Source organism: Ceratotherium simum, chromosome 8 (genome assembly GCF_057802395.1).
Source record: "Ceratotherium simum simum isolate JZ-2026a chromosome 8, ASM5780239v1, whole genome shotgun sequence".
Taxonomy (NCBI): Eukaryota; Metazoa; Chordata; class Mammalia; order Perissodactyla; family Rhinocerotidae; genus Ceratotherium; species Ceratotherium simum.
This window is the reverse complement of record NC_141907.1, coordinates 25303091-25321253: the sequence shown is the minus strand read 5'-3', so window position 1 is coordinate 25321253 and position 18163 is coordinate 25303091. Positions and strand designations below refer to the sequence as shown.

The window sequence follows — 18163 nt, the reverse complement described above, 5'->3', positions numbered from 1 at the left end:
ATTTCATTTATAGAGACATTAATAATAGAGTGAGAATTAATTTGGAGAAATTGGAGAAAATAAGTTTTCAGCCGGCAAGTATATTAGATTCAACTTATAAAACTACATTTTCAGAGAATTCATGTAAGTTTGTCAGGATGTAAAGGAGGAATTGCATAAAACCTTTGAGTTTATCAATCTGAAAAGCTGATGTACGTGGTAAAGTGAACCCCACCCTCTCTCAAAGACTCTACAGATTCACACGTATTCTTATTTACCCTCCATTTTCTATTTTGGTTTTTATTTCCTTCCTTGTGTAACACAACCTCTTGTGTGTCACAGTTTGCCATATTTTTTTAATGACTTAACACTTGATTAGATAAAATGGTGGGCAATTATCTCTGGAATGCTGCAGAAAAGAATTCCTTAAGCCTCTGGCTAGTTGCAGAAGGGCTTACATTAATCACTCTCTCTGCACGCTTGTCTCCTCTTAGTAGTGTCCAATGTCAAGTCGGACAGTCCATGCAGGGCTGAGAGAACGTTAAAAGGACATTACCACATGCTGCAGGTGGCCAGCAGGAACAAAGCCCTTGGCCCCAAGTAATTTTAATAATTTCTGCACAGGTCTAATCCAGTGCTTTTGGCATATTTGTTTCTGAAATCCTTGTTATACTATTTACCTTACAATTGCTGATACAACATTAAAAAAAAAGACACGGTTCTTATATTCCAAACCACTCTAGACTTGCTGTGTCTGCCACTTGGTACTTTCTTTTAGAAAATGCTGATAACCAAAAGCCAGCTTCTCGTTAAATGTTTTATTTGTGTCTCAAGGAGGAGCCCAGAATGTCCTACTGTACTAGCCAGTACGCCTTAAAGTGAGTCCGCTACAATGAACTCTAAGGCATTCAGCTCAGCTAGTGAAGTTAAACAATGAGTAATTTTGACAAGCATTCAAGGTCACAGTAATGTAAATGGGTGTATTCTTCAGGAGATTTTATCTCTGGTGTTTGAAACTTGCAAATATTATAATACTATCTTGAAATGATGCTGAACCAGCTAGAGCCAGACATTTTTTTTTCCATTACCATAACCTCCAGGCTACAGGTTTTTATCATAAGATTATTTTATTCCTGGAGCTACTGATCATGTTACTCTTCACAATAAAACTTTCAGGAGAGAAATTTAAATTTTCATAAACCACAGTAAATGTTGCTATGAAAAAACTCACCAAAGCATACAATCTCCTGGGCAGCATTGGTTATTCCGTATAAAATAACAGAGGTTTTCAATCAAATGAAAAATACCTTTCTCTACACTTTCTACTTCTTCCACACTGTTTGATTCTAAACTGTGTTTTTTCTTACCACAAAAAATATATGTAAAATCCAGATTGTTAGTTATATGGTTTTCCATTTCACACGTTCTCTTCCTCCTGTGAATCTTCACAGATATTATATAGCACTTAATACATTTGGTCTTGTATGCACATATTTTATCCCTGTTATCACTAGTAAACTGTGCTTTCTGTAAAGGCACAGACTACATCTTTTATCTTATTCATCTCTGCATTACTTGCAATATCTTATAAATAATAAATGCCCAATAAAATTATGAAACTAATCAAATAAGTTAGCTTCATGTTTTGGCTTCTCTTTATTAACTATCCGAGTCAACCAAATACGGATTATATAAGATAGTGAATTAAGGATTAGAATAAATTGGCACTGCTAACATCTTCGATCTTTTTGTTTTGGTCCAATCACTATCTGAGTCATCCAAATACGGAATATGTAAGGTAGTAAAATAGAGATTAAAATAATGTAGCTTTGCTTAATGTGAAATAAGGCTTCTTTTTTCATATTTTGTGATTTTATTACCTGTGTCTTATTTGGAACCACATTTAGTGCAAGAAAAACACCTTAATTTAATACCTCCCTCCTCTTCCCTTTTTAAAAAAATTCAAGATGCATTCACATTCATGGATCCATTTAGTACTTACATCACCTCGTGAAGTAGGTGGAACAGGTATTATTAGCCCCACTTTACAGATGGTGAAGCAGAGATAGAGACTGGCTGTGAGCTGCCCAAGGTTACATACTTTATCAATTGGTAGAATAAACATTAAAATGTCCAACTCCTGGCCGTGGCCTCTTACTATGCCCTCTCTTTCAGCACTTGCCATAGCCCCTCTCTGATGAGACCTCCACGTGATTGTATCTCTCAGCCCACGGGACTTTCTGCTCCCTGAGGATGACTTTTTACTATTATTACTCATAAAATTATTACTAAATTTCCCTCACACAACCTAGCATATGGTACAGAGCTGACCCTGGAAAATGCATATTAAATTGATTTGAAGCCTAACAACCAACAATCTCTATCAATTGCTCCCCCCTCACCTGGTTCATTACTATATATGACTCTCCTATTTCTTACTCTATTGAATATACATGTAATTACACTTCTCAAAGTAATTCTATTAATGGATTTATATAAAACTACCGTTGCTAAAGTTTAAATTTTTTAAAAATAAATTAGGACAGTGGTGAAATACTGCTTTGTGTAGTTTTATCAGATCTCTCCAGAATATTTTGCTGTGTAAATTTAACTAATAACTAATAAATAATGAACCTTGAACGAGAGAATATCCTTACACTTACAATTACGCAAAGGGAAAAAAGCCAATTTTGGTCTGTTTGAACAAATGCCTTGGAAGAGACTCAGGATTTTTTTTTTTTTACTTTTCTCTCTATTAGTTGAAAAATGAAATGAATATTTTTACAAAAGACCATCAAATATAATTCAGTTCAACAAGTGCTTAGCAAAAGTAAACCATGTAGCAGACAGTGGGTCAGAGTTGGGAAGAAGATACATTTAAGAAGACGTTATCTCTGCCTTCAAAGTAGCAGGAGACTGGAGTGGCTCAGAGCTTATACTCATCGGGTTCAAATCCTGGCTCTCCTGCAGACCAATAACATGACTCCGACAAGTTAATCCTTCTGTGCTTTGGTTTCTCTTCTACAAAATGTTGATAATAATTTTATCTAGTGAATTGCTTTTGTGCAATGAGCAGAACTGACTACGTAATTTACAGGGCTTAGTGTCAAATGCAAATGAGGGGCCCCTTGCTCAAAAATGATCAAGAATTTCAAGATGGTGACAGTAGAGCATCAAACCAAGTAGGGAACCTTCCCAGTGTGGGGACCTGTGCGGCTGGATAGGTCGATGCCTAAGAAGCCAGCCCTGGTGAAGAGTAAATGATTAATATATGTAAAGCAGTTAGAAGAGTGCCTGGCACATGGTACATGTTGTAATGTAGCATTAGTTTATTATTATTAAAGACTTTACAACTTCACTGAACATGTAATAAATATAAAGGAAAATGGTAATTCTTTTAGATGCTGGATAGATCTCAATTTCGAATGCGCTCTAAAGCTTCTAACACTGTTCCTCTCATCCACCCTAGATTTGGGGTCCCATCACCAAAATGCACCACCTATTATTTATTTCACAGAGGTCATTCTTCTGTCTTTCCTTCATACGAAATGCACAGAATGTGAATTCCATCCTTTTTTATATGACACTTTCTATATGTTTACCTGCATAATTTTTGTCTCAACACGGTACACAGCACATGTAACTGGGCAGTTTCTTAACAAAAGATTCAAGTTCTGGTCTTCTTTCTAAGGTGCAGGTGGGAAGTACCTTCAGTTTATTGCTCATTTTTTACATTTTCTCCCTAATTTCTAATCCTTAACTGGAAAAAAACACATATTTTTGTGGTAGCAAAATAGAGGTCCCTCTCAAGGATGTCCATGTCCTAATCCCTGAAATCTACAAATATGTTATGTTACCTGGCGGGGCCGGGGGCAACATTAAGGTTGCAGACAGAATTGTGGTTGCCATCCAGTTGACAATAAGATAAAGAGGTTTTCTTGGATTAGCCAAGTGGGCCAATTAATCACGCAGTCCCTTAAATGTGGAAAAAGGAGGCAGAAGAAGTCAGTGCCAGGGTGAGGCAACGTAAGAAGCACTCCACCGGCCATGGCCATTGCTGACTTTGAAGATGGAGGAAGGGCTACAAGTCAAGAAATGCAGCCAGGCTCTAGAAGCCAGAAAAGGCAAGAACAAATCCTCCCATAGAGCCACCTGAAAGGAACTCAACCCTGCTGGCACCTTGATTTTAGCCCATTGAGACTCATTTCAGACTTCTGACCTCCAGAATTGTAAGATAATAAATTAGGGATGTTTTAAGACACTCAGTTTGTGATAGTTGTTACAGCAACAATAGGAGAGTAATATAACATCTCTATGTGTATGCATGGCATACACATATGTGTGTGCATACACACCCACACACACACACTCCTATACTTTTGAGCACTGAGTATTGCTGTCCTTAAGGTCCAGTTAAGACCCTCACAAATGAAGGCTGTTCTTGTTTGAAATCAGCGAGGAGTCTCCCTCCACACTGGATGCCAAACAAGCTTCGCCCTTTCTGCTGGCGGAGATATTGTAGTAAAAAGTGTAAATAGCCTGTCTTCCTTGACCTCAACTGAGTATTCTGACCCTCCACACTGGTTCTACTGCACTGAATCTACTCCTCCATTATTGTGTTGATCATATTAGTTGATGGTTAATATATTTATCTGTCCCACTCACTAGACAGGGACAGCCTGCAGGAGAGGGACTCTGTCCTCATTCATATCTCCATATCCATGTCATGGTAATGCATGCACATGCACATGTTGAGCCCATCAATATTTCTTGATTTAAATTAATGAATGAATGGCTAGAAATCTCTTTAAGCACGTACATGCAAGTATGCACACACACACAAACACACACGCTGGGGTAAATTTACACTTTTATTTAATTACTCCTAACAACAATGTTATGAGATAAGCACTACATTAGTTAGTGGTGGTAGAGATGGATTGTAAGGTCTGATTTAGGAATCCAGCCTTGTTACCATGAATCATTAGAGTTTTCTGATCACAGTTTGAACACTGATCAATGAAAGAGCAATGGGCTTCATTGCTATCAGTTAATATAACATTACATTAGTCAAAAAATCAGTCAATGCTCACAAGGTACCTAATTTCAGGCTACACAGAATATATCCAACAGCATAAAAGAAAGAAAAGAAAAACCTGTTCAGGAGCCTAAAAGTTAGACACCATTCCTGCTGCAAGTGGATGGATAAGTGAGGCAAAATTCTTCAACAGTGGAGTCACAGGCTTTATTTTTATGTTTTTATAGGTTGCCTCCTTTCTAGCTGAAACCCAGTTTCATCCACCCACAGCAAGAAAAAACTCACGCTTCTGCCCCAACTTGTGATGCTGAGCTTACTTCTAGGTGTGAATAAATTTGTATTTTTTCAAAAGAAATTTAACAAATCCCATTTAGTCATGTGTGAGTTACTGTGCTTTTTGGAAGTGCCACTTTTTGGGGTTTGTTAAAATGATAAATCACTTATGTACTGATTCATATGTGGCTAGATCTCAATGAAGGGGCATACATTAAAAATACAAAATTATGAAAATTATAAGACATCTGAAATGTGAACCATCCATACAACTTGAATTTTAGAGACAGAACTCTTTAGCAGAAAGAACACTTGCCTAGCAGAGCATAACAAAGAAATTTTTTAATGGTGGTGTATGCATCAATAATAACCCTATGAGTAGGCGTTTCATGTCCATTTTACAGATGTGACTTTGTTCCCGTAGCTAGTAAGGAAAAAACAGGCCTCACGTCACCCTACCATTTACTGAGTAAACTGTAGCTAAGATCGACTCTAATGAATTTCTTCCTAGTTTGAAGTCAGTCTGATGGGGGAGAGAGTGTAAAATGAGTAGAGGCTCTTCTGTCTCTCTGTTTGTTTTTGTTTCTGTTTCTGTTTTAATCAATCAATTAAGAATAGCTTCATCAATATTTAAATGATGAAAGCAAATATGTTTTTTAAATTGGTTGGCATACTCATACCCATGAACCTATCGTGTGTCAAGATCTTGTGCCCAGAATGTTACAAATGTTATCTCATTCAGTTTAAAACTTACAGTACTCAATGTATAGTTGTTATACCCATTTTACAGGTAAGATTTTTATCGCACAGCTACTAAATGCCAGTATCAAGATTTGAACACAGTACTGTGAGTTTAAGTCCATACTTCTTTTGTCTTGTCTTGTCTTGTCTAGTCTTGTCTTTTCTTTTCTTTTTTTTTCTCTTCTTTTCTTTTCTAGTAGTTCTCAAGATGGTGGCACAGAGCCGAACCATATCTCATATGATAAATTCCAGTTATGACTCTCTTTCTCTTTTTAATTGCCCAGGCATAAATGGATAAAGCTTATGAGGGATCAAATCTCGGCAGTTGAAGAGGAAATTGAAACATCACAGATAACATGATGTATGCACTAAGAGCTAGCAGTGCACACAAGAGTAAAGAAAAGCATAAGCACTAACATAAGGCCACTTGTGGGAAATTGTTAAATAATGGAATGTCTGAGCATACGTATTTTCAGAAAATTATTTTGATGAAATGCTCTCACTCTACTAAAAATGATTAGACTTTTACTATATCTAATAGAGATAAGTCCAACAATCTAGTAAAAAGAGAGAAAGAGAGAGAAATGAATTGAAGTAGAAGAAAGTACAGTGATGCGCTGGATAACAATGTTTCCATCAGCGACAGACCACATACACAACGGTGGTCCCATAAGATGAGTACCGTGTAGCCTAGGTATATAGTAGGCTATACCATCTAGGTTTGTGTAAGTACACTCTGATGTTCACAGGACAAAATAGCCTAAAGTCGCATTTCTCAGGGCATATCCCTGTTGTTAAACGATGCATGTCTGTAGTAAAAAGTTGGAGACACTATGAGGAAATAAGAATTAGGCAAGTAATATTTTAGCTAGAGCAATTAACGTTATGATACATAAAACTTTTAGAAAAATGAGATCAAACATAATTTGGGAAATGCAAAAAATTTGTGATAATGTTGAGAAGAGCATAAATAATTCGCATTCTGGAATGGCTAGAAAGCTAACTAAAAGCAGAGAAGTAACCTCAATGACCTCCAAAATCTCCCCAGATCTAGGTCCAAGATTTCTATTGTTATTATTAGTGCTAGCACTACAGAGCAGGAAAGAGTAGAGATAAAGGAAGAAAAACAAGTCCTATCTAAACTGGGGAAATGAGAGCCAGACACGGAAGAAAAGCAAAAGAAGCGTGAAGGATGATTAAAAAAGGAACTAAAATAAAGAAAACATGTTATTTTATTTTTATCTTCTTCTAGTCCAAAATAATGAAATAGAAAATGTGCAAAATGTGGTACCTAAATCCATCAACAGCAGGATGTACAAAATTATAATGTGTCTATTACATCACTATATGTAGTACTTTTGATTGCTAATTACACTATCAGATGTATAGACGTATGTGATGTGAATAATTTATTTTCTTGGTTTTTTTAAACCTAACTTTGGTTCTTGCATACATTGACAAGATTCAAATCTACAACGTACATAATGTGGAAATGTAGCTTTAAGCAATTATGATATAAGTATACACTTTCGAAAGCATTCATATTTAATTTAAATAACATGCATTTAGATATCTTAGTCGAATTGGATTTGACATGTGGTGCATTTTAAAATGTCTCACGATGAGATCCTACTAAAGAAAACATTGCGGTAAAGTAGAGACTGATAAGGAGAAAAATGAAAGGAAGCAGAATAAATAAGCTTAAAAAATTAGCACTCCACAAAACCAGGGCAGATTCTGATTGGCTAGACAGGCAACCATGATTTACTAGCCTATTTGCTCGGCTATTCAATAAATAACATGGTGTCACTGGAGCAACTGTCTTATCGTAAAGAATGCAGGCCATAACGTGGTCAACATGACAGTATATGATCAATGTGTTTCCACCCCCTTTCTATTTTAGACCAAACTGTGTGCAATGAAATGATAAAGGTTCCTACATTTTAGTAGCCATATATCTAAAAACTGTGGATCATGCAAATTACTTGGCTCTTTTTTCCCCTCAGTTTATTGAAAGCTAGGATTGGTGACATTGTAATATTCTTATCTATTAAAAATAATGATATATGGTAGGACTTCAATCTAGACACCTGGTGGTAGAAGAATTACCCTTTATTGCTGTTAAGAGAGTTCTGAGCATATTTTTTAACAGTTGGCATTTACAGAAGTACTTTACGGACATCAATTAGTTACTGCTGACAATCGCCTCATGAAATAGAGCTATATCTGTGGGCTCAGGCTGTTGCTTCTAAATACTGATATATTGATACCCTATTCACCAACCACTTTGCTTCTGAAGAGCAAAATCAGATTTATTAATAGAGATTTTACCCTCCAGGTTTGCTTACAATTAGGGAAATTTCTAAAACCGTCCCTTAACTTCCTCTCTGCTGATCCATATCATTTGCTTTCTTAATTTATTATATACATCTGAATTTTACTTGTTGGGTAACTAGGAAAATAAAGGGACAATTTTCCATATTTGTATATTTATATTATTTAATTTACATTTGATATTTAATTAATGCTTGTGGAATGAAGTGTTGATTTATATAAGTAAAACCATTTTATTCTTCCTCCCTATCATGTGGATCCCTGGGTAGAGTCTTCTCTATTTTATCACACACAAACCACACCATCAGTTCCTCAAGACCTCTTTCTCCTCCAGAACTAAACACAGAACAGAATGGCAGCTGCATGGATTGCTCCAGTTTAAAAAAGATAAGTAACAAAACAAAGAGCAGATACACATACATCTGCACATGTATATGGGGTGGATCTGGATTAAACTCAGGCATCAACCCCCGTGTCCAGGTTAGTTTACTCAAAGGAAAATATGCCATCAAAAAGTGCTCACAAGGCTGAGAGACCATTAGAAGCTTTTATAAAACATAGTCAAATGACTATTACAAATGAGTAAGAAATGTATTGATTAAATGTCACTATTAGTATCTACAGTTAAAAAAACAAACTCAGGGTCAAGGTAAAGGCACAGTGTACACAGACCCTTGTCAATGGCAAACTAGAAAATATCTTGGCAGCCATAGTTCTACATATGTGTGATAATGAATGTGTATATCGTGGGTAGAGAAAAGTAGGCAACCACTTTAAGAGAGTCACTCCAACCAGAGAACCATGACCTTAAAACAGTAGTCACCAGCTTTATTTTTTTTTACCCAAGCATCAATTCAGAAAAACACACATGTGTATGAACTACGTTTTTTCACATCACTATAAGACTCCTGATGCGTCCGTGTATTCTCACAATGTAGATTGCCTACTTAACCAAAGGGAATAATATTAATGAGATAATTGGCATTACTTTTAGCCACTAAAATGTGAATAACTGGACATATCTCATATGTTGACAATGGAAATTAAAAAGCTCTGTGTGCCACATTCCACTCAAGAGTTTCTCTTTATTGGTCACCAGAACAAAATTCATGATTGCGGCTTCTGCAAGCATATAATATGTACTTACTCGCGTCTCTATAGCTTATGCACACATCTCCTCTGTTTCTAATTATCTTTTTCTGCTTCTGTGCTAAGGATAATATTTATTGAGCTGACGTTTATTGCATACTTACTATGTGCCAGCCAGTGCTCTAAATACTTTATACACATCAACTTCTTTTATTCTCTCAATACTAACAAAAATAGTACCTATCTAGTTCTTTTGAGAATTCAATAAGTTATTATTTGTGAAGTACTTAGGACACTGCATGGCACATAGAAAGTGTTACATAAGTATTTGTCAAACAATCATATGAAATAGATTGTATTTGTTATTCTCATTTTACAGATGAAGCAGTGGAAGCAGAGGTAGATGAAGAAACTCCCAGGGATCACGAGCTAGTAAGCCATGGAGCTGGGTTTTAAACACCAGCAGTTTAACTCCAAAACTTACATTCTTAACAACTAGGTTCTGCCGTTTCACAAAGATGTGCATGGCTTGTTCCTTCAACAAATTAATCCTAAATACCTCCTCCAAGAACTTTCCAGAATTTATATCTATACGCACTCTAGATGGTAGGCTTTTTGAGAATACAAACCATATTCTGTCACGTAGTTTTCTCCTCCAGGTTACTTCTGCACTGATCTGCACACAGTGGATGTGCACTAGATGAGTGAATGCCCATACAGATTGATGGCCTTATGTGTATAATGTAAGTGATAACGTTTTAACTTTAAAAATTTAACAGATATGCATTGAATATTTTATGCTTCAAGATACAAATATCCATCCAGTTTAATTATCCTTTTATTTTTTATTTCTGGGTAGATGACACCCAGATACCTATTCAATGACCACTCTTTCTGTACTTACCATTCCCAAAACTATTCTTAAAAAAATGCCCTAGGGTTGGCCCATGGAGTGTTGGTTGGGGTTCGGCGTGCTCTGCTTGGGCAGCCCAGGTTCATGGGTTCGGATCCTGGGTGCAGACCTGCACCAATCATCAACCATGCTGTGGTGGCATCCCACATACAAAATAGAGGAAGATTAGCATGTATATTAGCTCAGGGCTAATCTTCCTCAAAGCAAAAAAAGAAGAAGATGGGCAACAGATGGTAGCTCAGGGCCAGTCTTCCTCAGGAAAAAAAAAAAAATGTCTTGACAGTCCTGTATGCATATTTTTGTCTTTTTTGAAAAACAGATACTGCCATCTTTACAGATTTGGGTTTGTGGCCCCTGCTCTACCACTCTGAGTGGTACTAACTGTGAGTTCTGGGAAAAGTTACTTAACCTCTTCAAGCCTCAGTTGCCTTAGCTTTCAAATGGGAACTCCAGTACCTACTTAATAAAGTGTTGGGGAGGAGTAAATAAAGCAAAATAATAGTGGGCACAAAGCAAACACCATATAGTAAGTGTGTAAATTGCTTCACAGGCTTTGTACAAGGAAGTAAGGTATAAATTAAAAACCAATAAATATATAAATAAAGTGTAGCTATAACTTTATCGGGGTTATATATGTGGATTTTCTTTGTGTTTGTATCTTTCTAATACTAAAGTAGAAATGCATTTGCATTGTTTATATACACATTGACTGTTAGAGGTGAGATGCGTAATAGAAAAATGTAGAATAGCACTGGGAAGTCAAGTTGAAAATTAAAATTCTCTGAGAATAATCAGTAGCCAGATAACAGTACCTTTAAGACTTCTCAGATGACAGCCTCTTCTAAGCAGTATGGTCTGCAAAATTTGGTGATGTGGAAAGCTCGATATGTTCCTGGATGGCATGTAACCACTTCTGGGTACAGATCCAAAAAAAGAAACTTCCTGTTCTTATTTCCAAGAGTGATGCTACAGGTCAATATCGCCGAAAGTGGAGCATGCCGGGAACAAGCTCCGGAATGGCTTTTAATATACTAGATATGCCAGAGGCGCAGTTGCACTAAAGATGGATTATTGACAAACTGTATGACTGTGATGCATTTTTTAAAAGCATATGTTTACTCCTACAAGGCGCTGTTCCAAGTTTGTCTCAATGATCAGCGCATTTGTTTTATTTGCATATATGATCCTTGTCCCAGAGAATCCTAACCATGATATGGCACAAGACACTGACTTTCTATCAATCCTGCTTCCCTTCCACAAAATCCACAGTGAATATTTATGACTCTAAACCCAATATAGGTCCTTGAAATAAATAAATAAATGATAGTGTTGCCATGGCTTTGATGAGGTTATCAAATGCAGTAGAAGCTAAGATTTACCATTAGGTTTTCAAGAGTGGACAGCTAAGAGCGAAGTTGTCTTTAGGACATGAGTAATGAGAAGGATGCAGCAATAATGCTTGAAGGGAAGGAAGGAAAGAAGGAAGGGGGCGAGGGCAGGAGAGAAGGAGGAAAGAAGAAAGGATGGAAGAAGGAAAGAAAGACTAGCTTTTCTGCCAGAGACAAACTAGAAGCCAAAATTGAAGAAAATTCTATATTTATCCAAGTCATGTTCCCTACTCTTTTAAGGTACTGGCAGCCATTCCACCATATTAAACATTAATTTAAAAAGCCAGTTAATGCTTGGCCTAGTCTGACCTGCCATTTTAGAATTAAAAAACAAAAATCGGCATACAAATGCATATTAATATCTTCTGATATGTTTGAAACGATCCAAGGATTTAAGCACTTACACCATTGTAGCTCTTTCTCAAAACTCCCCAATCAAGTTTTGACTCTTCCTTGTCATTGTCACATGTGTTCCTTGTGCTTTTATAAAGAAGCAGTTACTTAGGACCACTGTAATGGCAAAGCGCAGTTAAGCAAGAAGTACCAATAACAACAGTACAGATCTGACGTGTTTTCTTTTCCCTGGCTTGTTCACAATCCTCAGGAAATGAAGCATGTGGTTTTGATGAAGTAGTTCCTTAAATTTTAATGTGGCATTGATCTGTCTTAGGATTCCTAAAGGTTCATGGGCAATACACTGAGGGAGGAGAACTAACAGCTGAAAAGGAAAAACAAACTGCAAGTTTAGTTACATGAAAACATTCCGTAAAGTGAAAATTAGAAATGGCAGTACATTACATCAAAACATAACATCATTGATAATCTTTTGGTTCTTATCACAGATTCTCAAAGTCAGCATTGAAAAATGAATCACATAAATAATATGCCTTGTCCATAAACCGAGACATGATTCAACAAGGCTGAAGCAGTAGAGGGATAAAGACATAGACTGACGATGTTACCTAGTGTCTAATGTGGTGCTCTTCATCTCAGTTATTGACATCCCCATCTACTCCACTGTCCAAGATAGGAACCACAGAGAATCTTAATGTCTTCACCCTCAGGAACACAACATATCCACGTCTACTGACCAAGCTCTACCGATTCATCTTCACATATGCCTGTGTGTCTCCCGTCCCTCCTTCACCACTGCCACTTGATTTGTGAGGTTCCTGATCATCTGACTCCTTCACCTTACTCCAGTCTTTTTGCCACTGAATTTTGCCTTCTCAATCCATCTTCTGCCTGAATTATCTTCCCATAATACAAATCTCAAATAATTACTCTTTATAAGCTGTTGATGACTTCTCGTTTCCTACAGGATATGGTCAAAACACCTTTTCATGGTATTCAGATAGCTCCAAGCTACCTGTCATCCTAGTAGCTTCCCCCAATATTCTGCCCTATGCTTCTACTTCCTCAACCATAACACAATACTCACAGTTCACAACCATTTTCCTGTTCTCAAACTGTGTTTATGTTGTTTCCTCCTTCTCTGCCTGATAAAATTTTACTCATGGTCAAGGTCAAACACCCTCTCCTCTCTGGAGCAGACCCCTCCTCCAAGGCAAGGCAATATCTCACCACTCTGTCCTTCAATGGCTTGTGGCATATATTTCTATGAGCTGGTCGTGGTAGCTTTTGGGAGCTTCAGCTTTGAATTGCAAAGTCAAGGTGTACCATCCATACACAGAAGGAGCTTGATATTTTTGAGTATTCATTTTTTTTTTAAAGAAAAAATGGCTTTGAATTGCCTTCACTGTCTCTCAGCAAAATATCACAACCACAAATATAAAGTTTCTCAGGGGAAGGTTAAGTCAGATTTCAGAGCACGGAGTGTCATTTTGTCCACTCTTTGGAATGGACAGAGAACACAGGCTTTACTTGGTGAGCAATGACCTAGATAAAAGACAATGAAGGCTTCTAGAGCTATCACAAAGAAGAGCTAAACAAGAAAGATTTCCCAGATGGTGGAGGAGGAAGCACGTGTATGAGGGAAGAAAAAAAAAGAGATCTCATTTTAATTAGACACTATCAGACAGACAGCTATCAAGAGGGGCTCTGCCTTTGCTATGACTGATCTTTCTGTAAAATCCTCCTAACTTACTGGCTTCTCCAGATTCTGGGCTCTTTACTCCAAATTTGCTGAAGAATAAAAGGAAACTGCTTTTGCTGAGCAAAACAAGAAGAAAGCCCTTTTGAAGTGAGATGTAAATGATAACCCTAAAATTAGAGAAATTGGAAATTCTCATTTTGAGTTGGGTGCTTTTCATTCTGCAGAGGCAGCACTCTCAGACCTGTTCTGAGTTAGCCTATCCCGTTCTGGAATCATTCGAGTATGTTAGGTTTTCAACTGCTCTAAACACCAAGATTCGAGCTCCTGACGTTATCAATCTAATCAGAACCATGAGTTTCCATAATATGATTTCAAGGAGCCTCTCTCACATTCTGTTCTTGGAAAGGCATTTCTTTAAGTGGTTCTCTTTATCAAAGCCCCCTGTACACCCAGGTAGCATCCTATTTAAATTTGCAGGGACTTTATTGTAATCTCAGCAGAATCTGGCTGTCAGCAAGAAGATGGCATAATGGACTATAATCATTTTGCACCGAGTAAGGACAGGTCTAGCAGAAAATGTTTAATTCTAGGTGATGGCTCCTGCAGAGTCAGTAAAGGGCACGTACTAAGAAGAAGCTGCAAAAAAAGTACCGGTGACGACATGCTGGCTTCTACAAGCTCAGCAGATTTACTGTGGCTAATAGAACCATTACCGCTGCATGTCAAGCTACGCAAAATACCAAAGGACAGGAGCATCAGAGTGAAAGGGGTAAGAAGAGGGCAACAGCAACAAAGAGATAGATCAGGATGCCCAAATCATGCTTCCATCTTTTTCCAGCTGTAAGTTAGGTTAACCATGTTATCAAATCTAGGAAATAAAAGTGTGCCAAAAAGCTTGCACAGCACAAACAATCTCCATGTTTTAATGTATTATAAATATCACACACTGTAACCAAACTCTGCACTACATTACTATCAGTCCAAAGCTCATTTCTAGTAACGGCTGTATTGTCATCTGCTATTATATCCAGGTTCTAAGGCTTTTATCTGTGTTATTTAATGCTTACTTTTCTTTTTTCTTCTCACTCATGTGTAAAATGCAAAGACAGGCAAATGAAGAGAAAAATAATGCATGAAAAGGATCCCATTGTTTTTAAAAGGGAATTCATTCTTCACACTATTTTTCAAGGCATCTACTACCACTGGAAGACTGAGGGTCAAACAGGTTCTCGACAAAACTGGGAGCTAGACCAGGAATAAGGCCAGGTCCTAAAACCTCCTGTAGACTATCTTCTGCTCCCCAGCACTCCTCACAATTGCATTCTGTAATAAAGGACAGGCCTTGTACAATGACCACAAGAAGCACCGATGCTTAAAAGCCGTGTACTTGAAATGTCTAACTGAAAAATATAAATTTTTAATATAAAGAGGTGGAAGGACAAAATAAGTAAACCAAGATGGATTCATAAAAATGTACACAATATCCCCACAGGAATGCAAAGTAGCTATTTAAGGCTTACAGTACCATTTACCAGGCAGGAAAATAATAACACAAAGAGAAAATGAAAACACACACCTGACCTTTTACACAGCTCACTGTTAGTCTGGGCCAGGCTGTAGCTGTTTAATGCAACACAACAATGAGAAAATGTTTCTGGCATGTGACATTCCAAACCCAGCATTTACTGGCCTGCACCGTAAAATGTTTATAGCATCCAGCTCTCCATTAGGCATGGCTTCAAATTTACTCATTATTTTGAGTAAAAATGAAATTAAATAATAGAAGATTTCTGCAAATAAATGTAAAAGCAGGTGCTCTTTGAAAATGGATTGCTTAGGTTGGGAGTGGGGGGGACACCCCTGTGACCTCACTAACAAGGAGTTTAATTAATCATGCCTGGAAGAGAGAGGAAACGCTCAGGTTACCGGCCTGCCCTTTAAGAATTTAGTCTGTGTTATCTCACCCAATATCTGAAATACGGATCCTTTGCTATCACCAGTTACTATGCCGCTATGTGATGGGACATAACTCAATTTATCTAACTCAATTCAACCGTTAATAAAAACTGAGCATCGAGGAACATAGCTCAGAAGGTTCTGAATAGTGCCTCTGGGATACACATTTTATCCTTCCCACTGTTTCTATTCTGGTTGCATCAGTATGCAGAAGCCATTTCAACTGAATATTCCTAGACACAATAAAATTGTACACAGAAGGATGGGTTTGGGTTTAAAGAAAAAGTTTCAAATTCTGGCAATTTGTACATGTGTATAGCATCAGTGCACAGGAAATCCATGAACGCAGGCCATTTGTCACTGGAGATTATGAAAGATATCCATGAAGGAGGAAGGGTATTCCTTTGTTTAAATTTAAGAAGACTAGTGCACTTGCAGCAGAGGAATGCTCCTGTATATCTATTTCCGGACGGCCTAAGCAGTGGGAAGTCTTGAGTGGACAGGGCTATCTGTGCCCAGCATCTGAATTAGATCTTGAGATGGCCACAATCCCTCACTTTATCTCAAAACCAGTTTAGCCACATTTGTATTTTCTGGACATTGTGTGCCAAGCTAGAGAAAGGAGTCAACTCTGGAACTGCACATCCCTTTTTCTCTGATATCCAAATAGGGCCAACCTCTTTCTTCTGCATGATTTCAGTTCTTCTGGAAGCCCAGAAATACAAGGATATCAATGAAACTCTTTTTTTGGACCAGCGCATGGTTGAGAATGTAGTGTCTGCAGACAGGGTTGTATAGACTTGGCATTTAGAATCAGACAGACCTGAGTTTGAATTCAGTGCTCACTTACTAGCTACAAGGCCACAGTGTAAGTTACTTAACCTCCCTAAGCCTCAAGTTCCCACATCTGTTAAATGGGTAAAATAGTACCCATCTCACATTGTGACAGTTCATATGTCCTTAACACAAGTGTCTGGCCATTGATAAGCACTGGAGAAATGTATATTGCGATGATGATGCTACAAAATCAAAAGTTAAGCCATTGGTCCATTTTTTTTAGTGAGGCATAGAAAAACATTCAGGTGTGAGGAGCGTGGTGGCGGAATATGTGCTTAAAATACTCTGCAAAACTCAGTAATGACCTCTCAAGTTTTCTTCACTGTAGTTCCTTTTTATAAATATTGCATCTGCCTCGTGTCATCTCAAGTAAATTCCTGTAGTCTGTTGTATTTTTGCAAATGTGCCAAATAATCAGCAGATCACATTTAAAACAAAAAGTTCACATTCATATTAAAATGTGTCACTCCCCCCAACCCCACTTGCTCCTGGATGAACAGTATATTTTATATCTGATAGCCATTTTTACATAAGATGTGTTGGTGTGTTGGCTATAACCTACATAATCTCAAAACGTCTTTATTCCTTACAATAAAAAAAAGCTAGTGTTTACTTAACAAAAGTTTGTATTGTTTTCTTTTGCCACAGTGATATGCTCAGTTTCTCATCATACTAATATATTACTATTTTTAAATCCATTTGAATACGATTTATCATATTTCACATGTTGCTGCCCATATGGTTCTCCATGGGCATGAACTGGTCAAATATACTACTTCTTGGAGAACAGACTCTTTTCTCACGGGTCAAACTTAAACAAATATGAAGAATCATTCAGATTAACATGTCACTTTTTACAGATTCCTCGAGGGTGCAAAAAGAACTGTTTTTATTTAAAAAAAAAAAAGCCTAACTCAAAAGTGTGAAAACAAAGATAAACTAGGAACTCACAGTCCTTCTGGGGCTGTCTATACATGGAGACATTCTCTCAACAAAAAATGTGTTTTATTTTAGTATTCCTTTTGCAACTTTGGGCCTAGTTTGCAAGTGTTCATATTATTTTCTCTATTCTGTGCTGTTTTATTTGTTTTGTTTTTAATAGCAAAAAGATTTTCCTATGATCAAGCTATGTAAAATTGTTAGTTGAAATAAGTTCAAGAATGTTATTTTAAATGTTAAATTTTGCCGTATTAGAACTCTTACCAGCTTAATTGTTCTGGTCAATGGTTTTATGATAAGTCAAGATTCTATTAACATGTTTGAAACTCTTAAAAGACAAAGCAGGTTTCATATCTACTTTCTGTGTATTCATCCAGGCTTTATTAAGGACTTTATGATAAGCTACCTCCTCTAAGCTCACTTCAAGACAGAAGGGGCCCCATTACACATATGCACTCCCAGCCCCTTCCAAAAATCTTTAAAATAATTTTCCAGAGGATTTACTTTCCAAAAGGAGATGAGCTCTTTTGTCAAGCCCAATTATAGGAATTTATTCACCATACCTTGCTAGGGAAAAGTTCTATATATTGAAAATTATGTGAGCAAAATTCACCAAACAA

General features: G+C 37.1%; 1 protein-coding gene across 4 annotated transcripts in view; it reads right to left on the bottom strand.

Annotated features, from left to right (window-relative positions):
• The window catches only part of PCDH7 (protocadherin 7), a 396226-nt gene that overhangs the window by 286010 nt on the left and 92053 nt on the right, over nucleotides 1-18163 (bottom strand). The window lies entirely within an intron of this gene.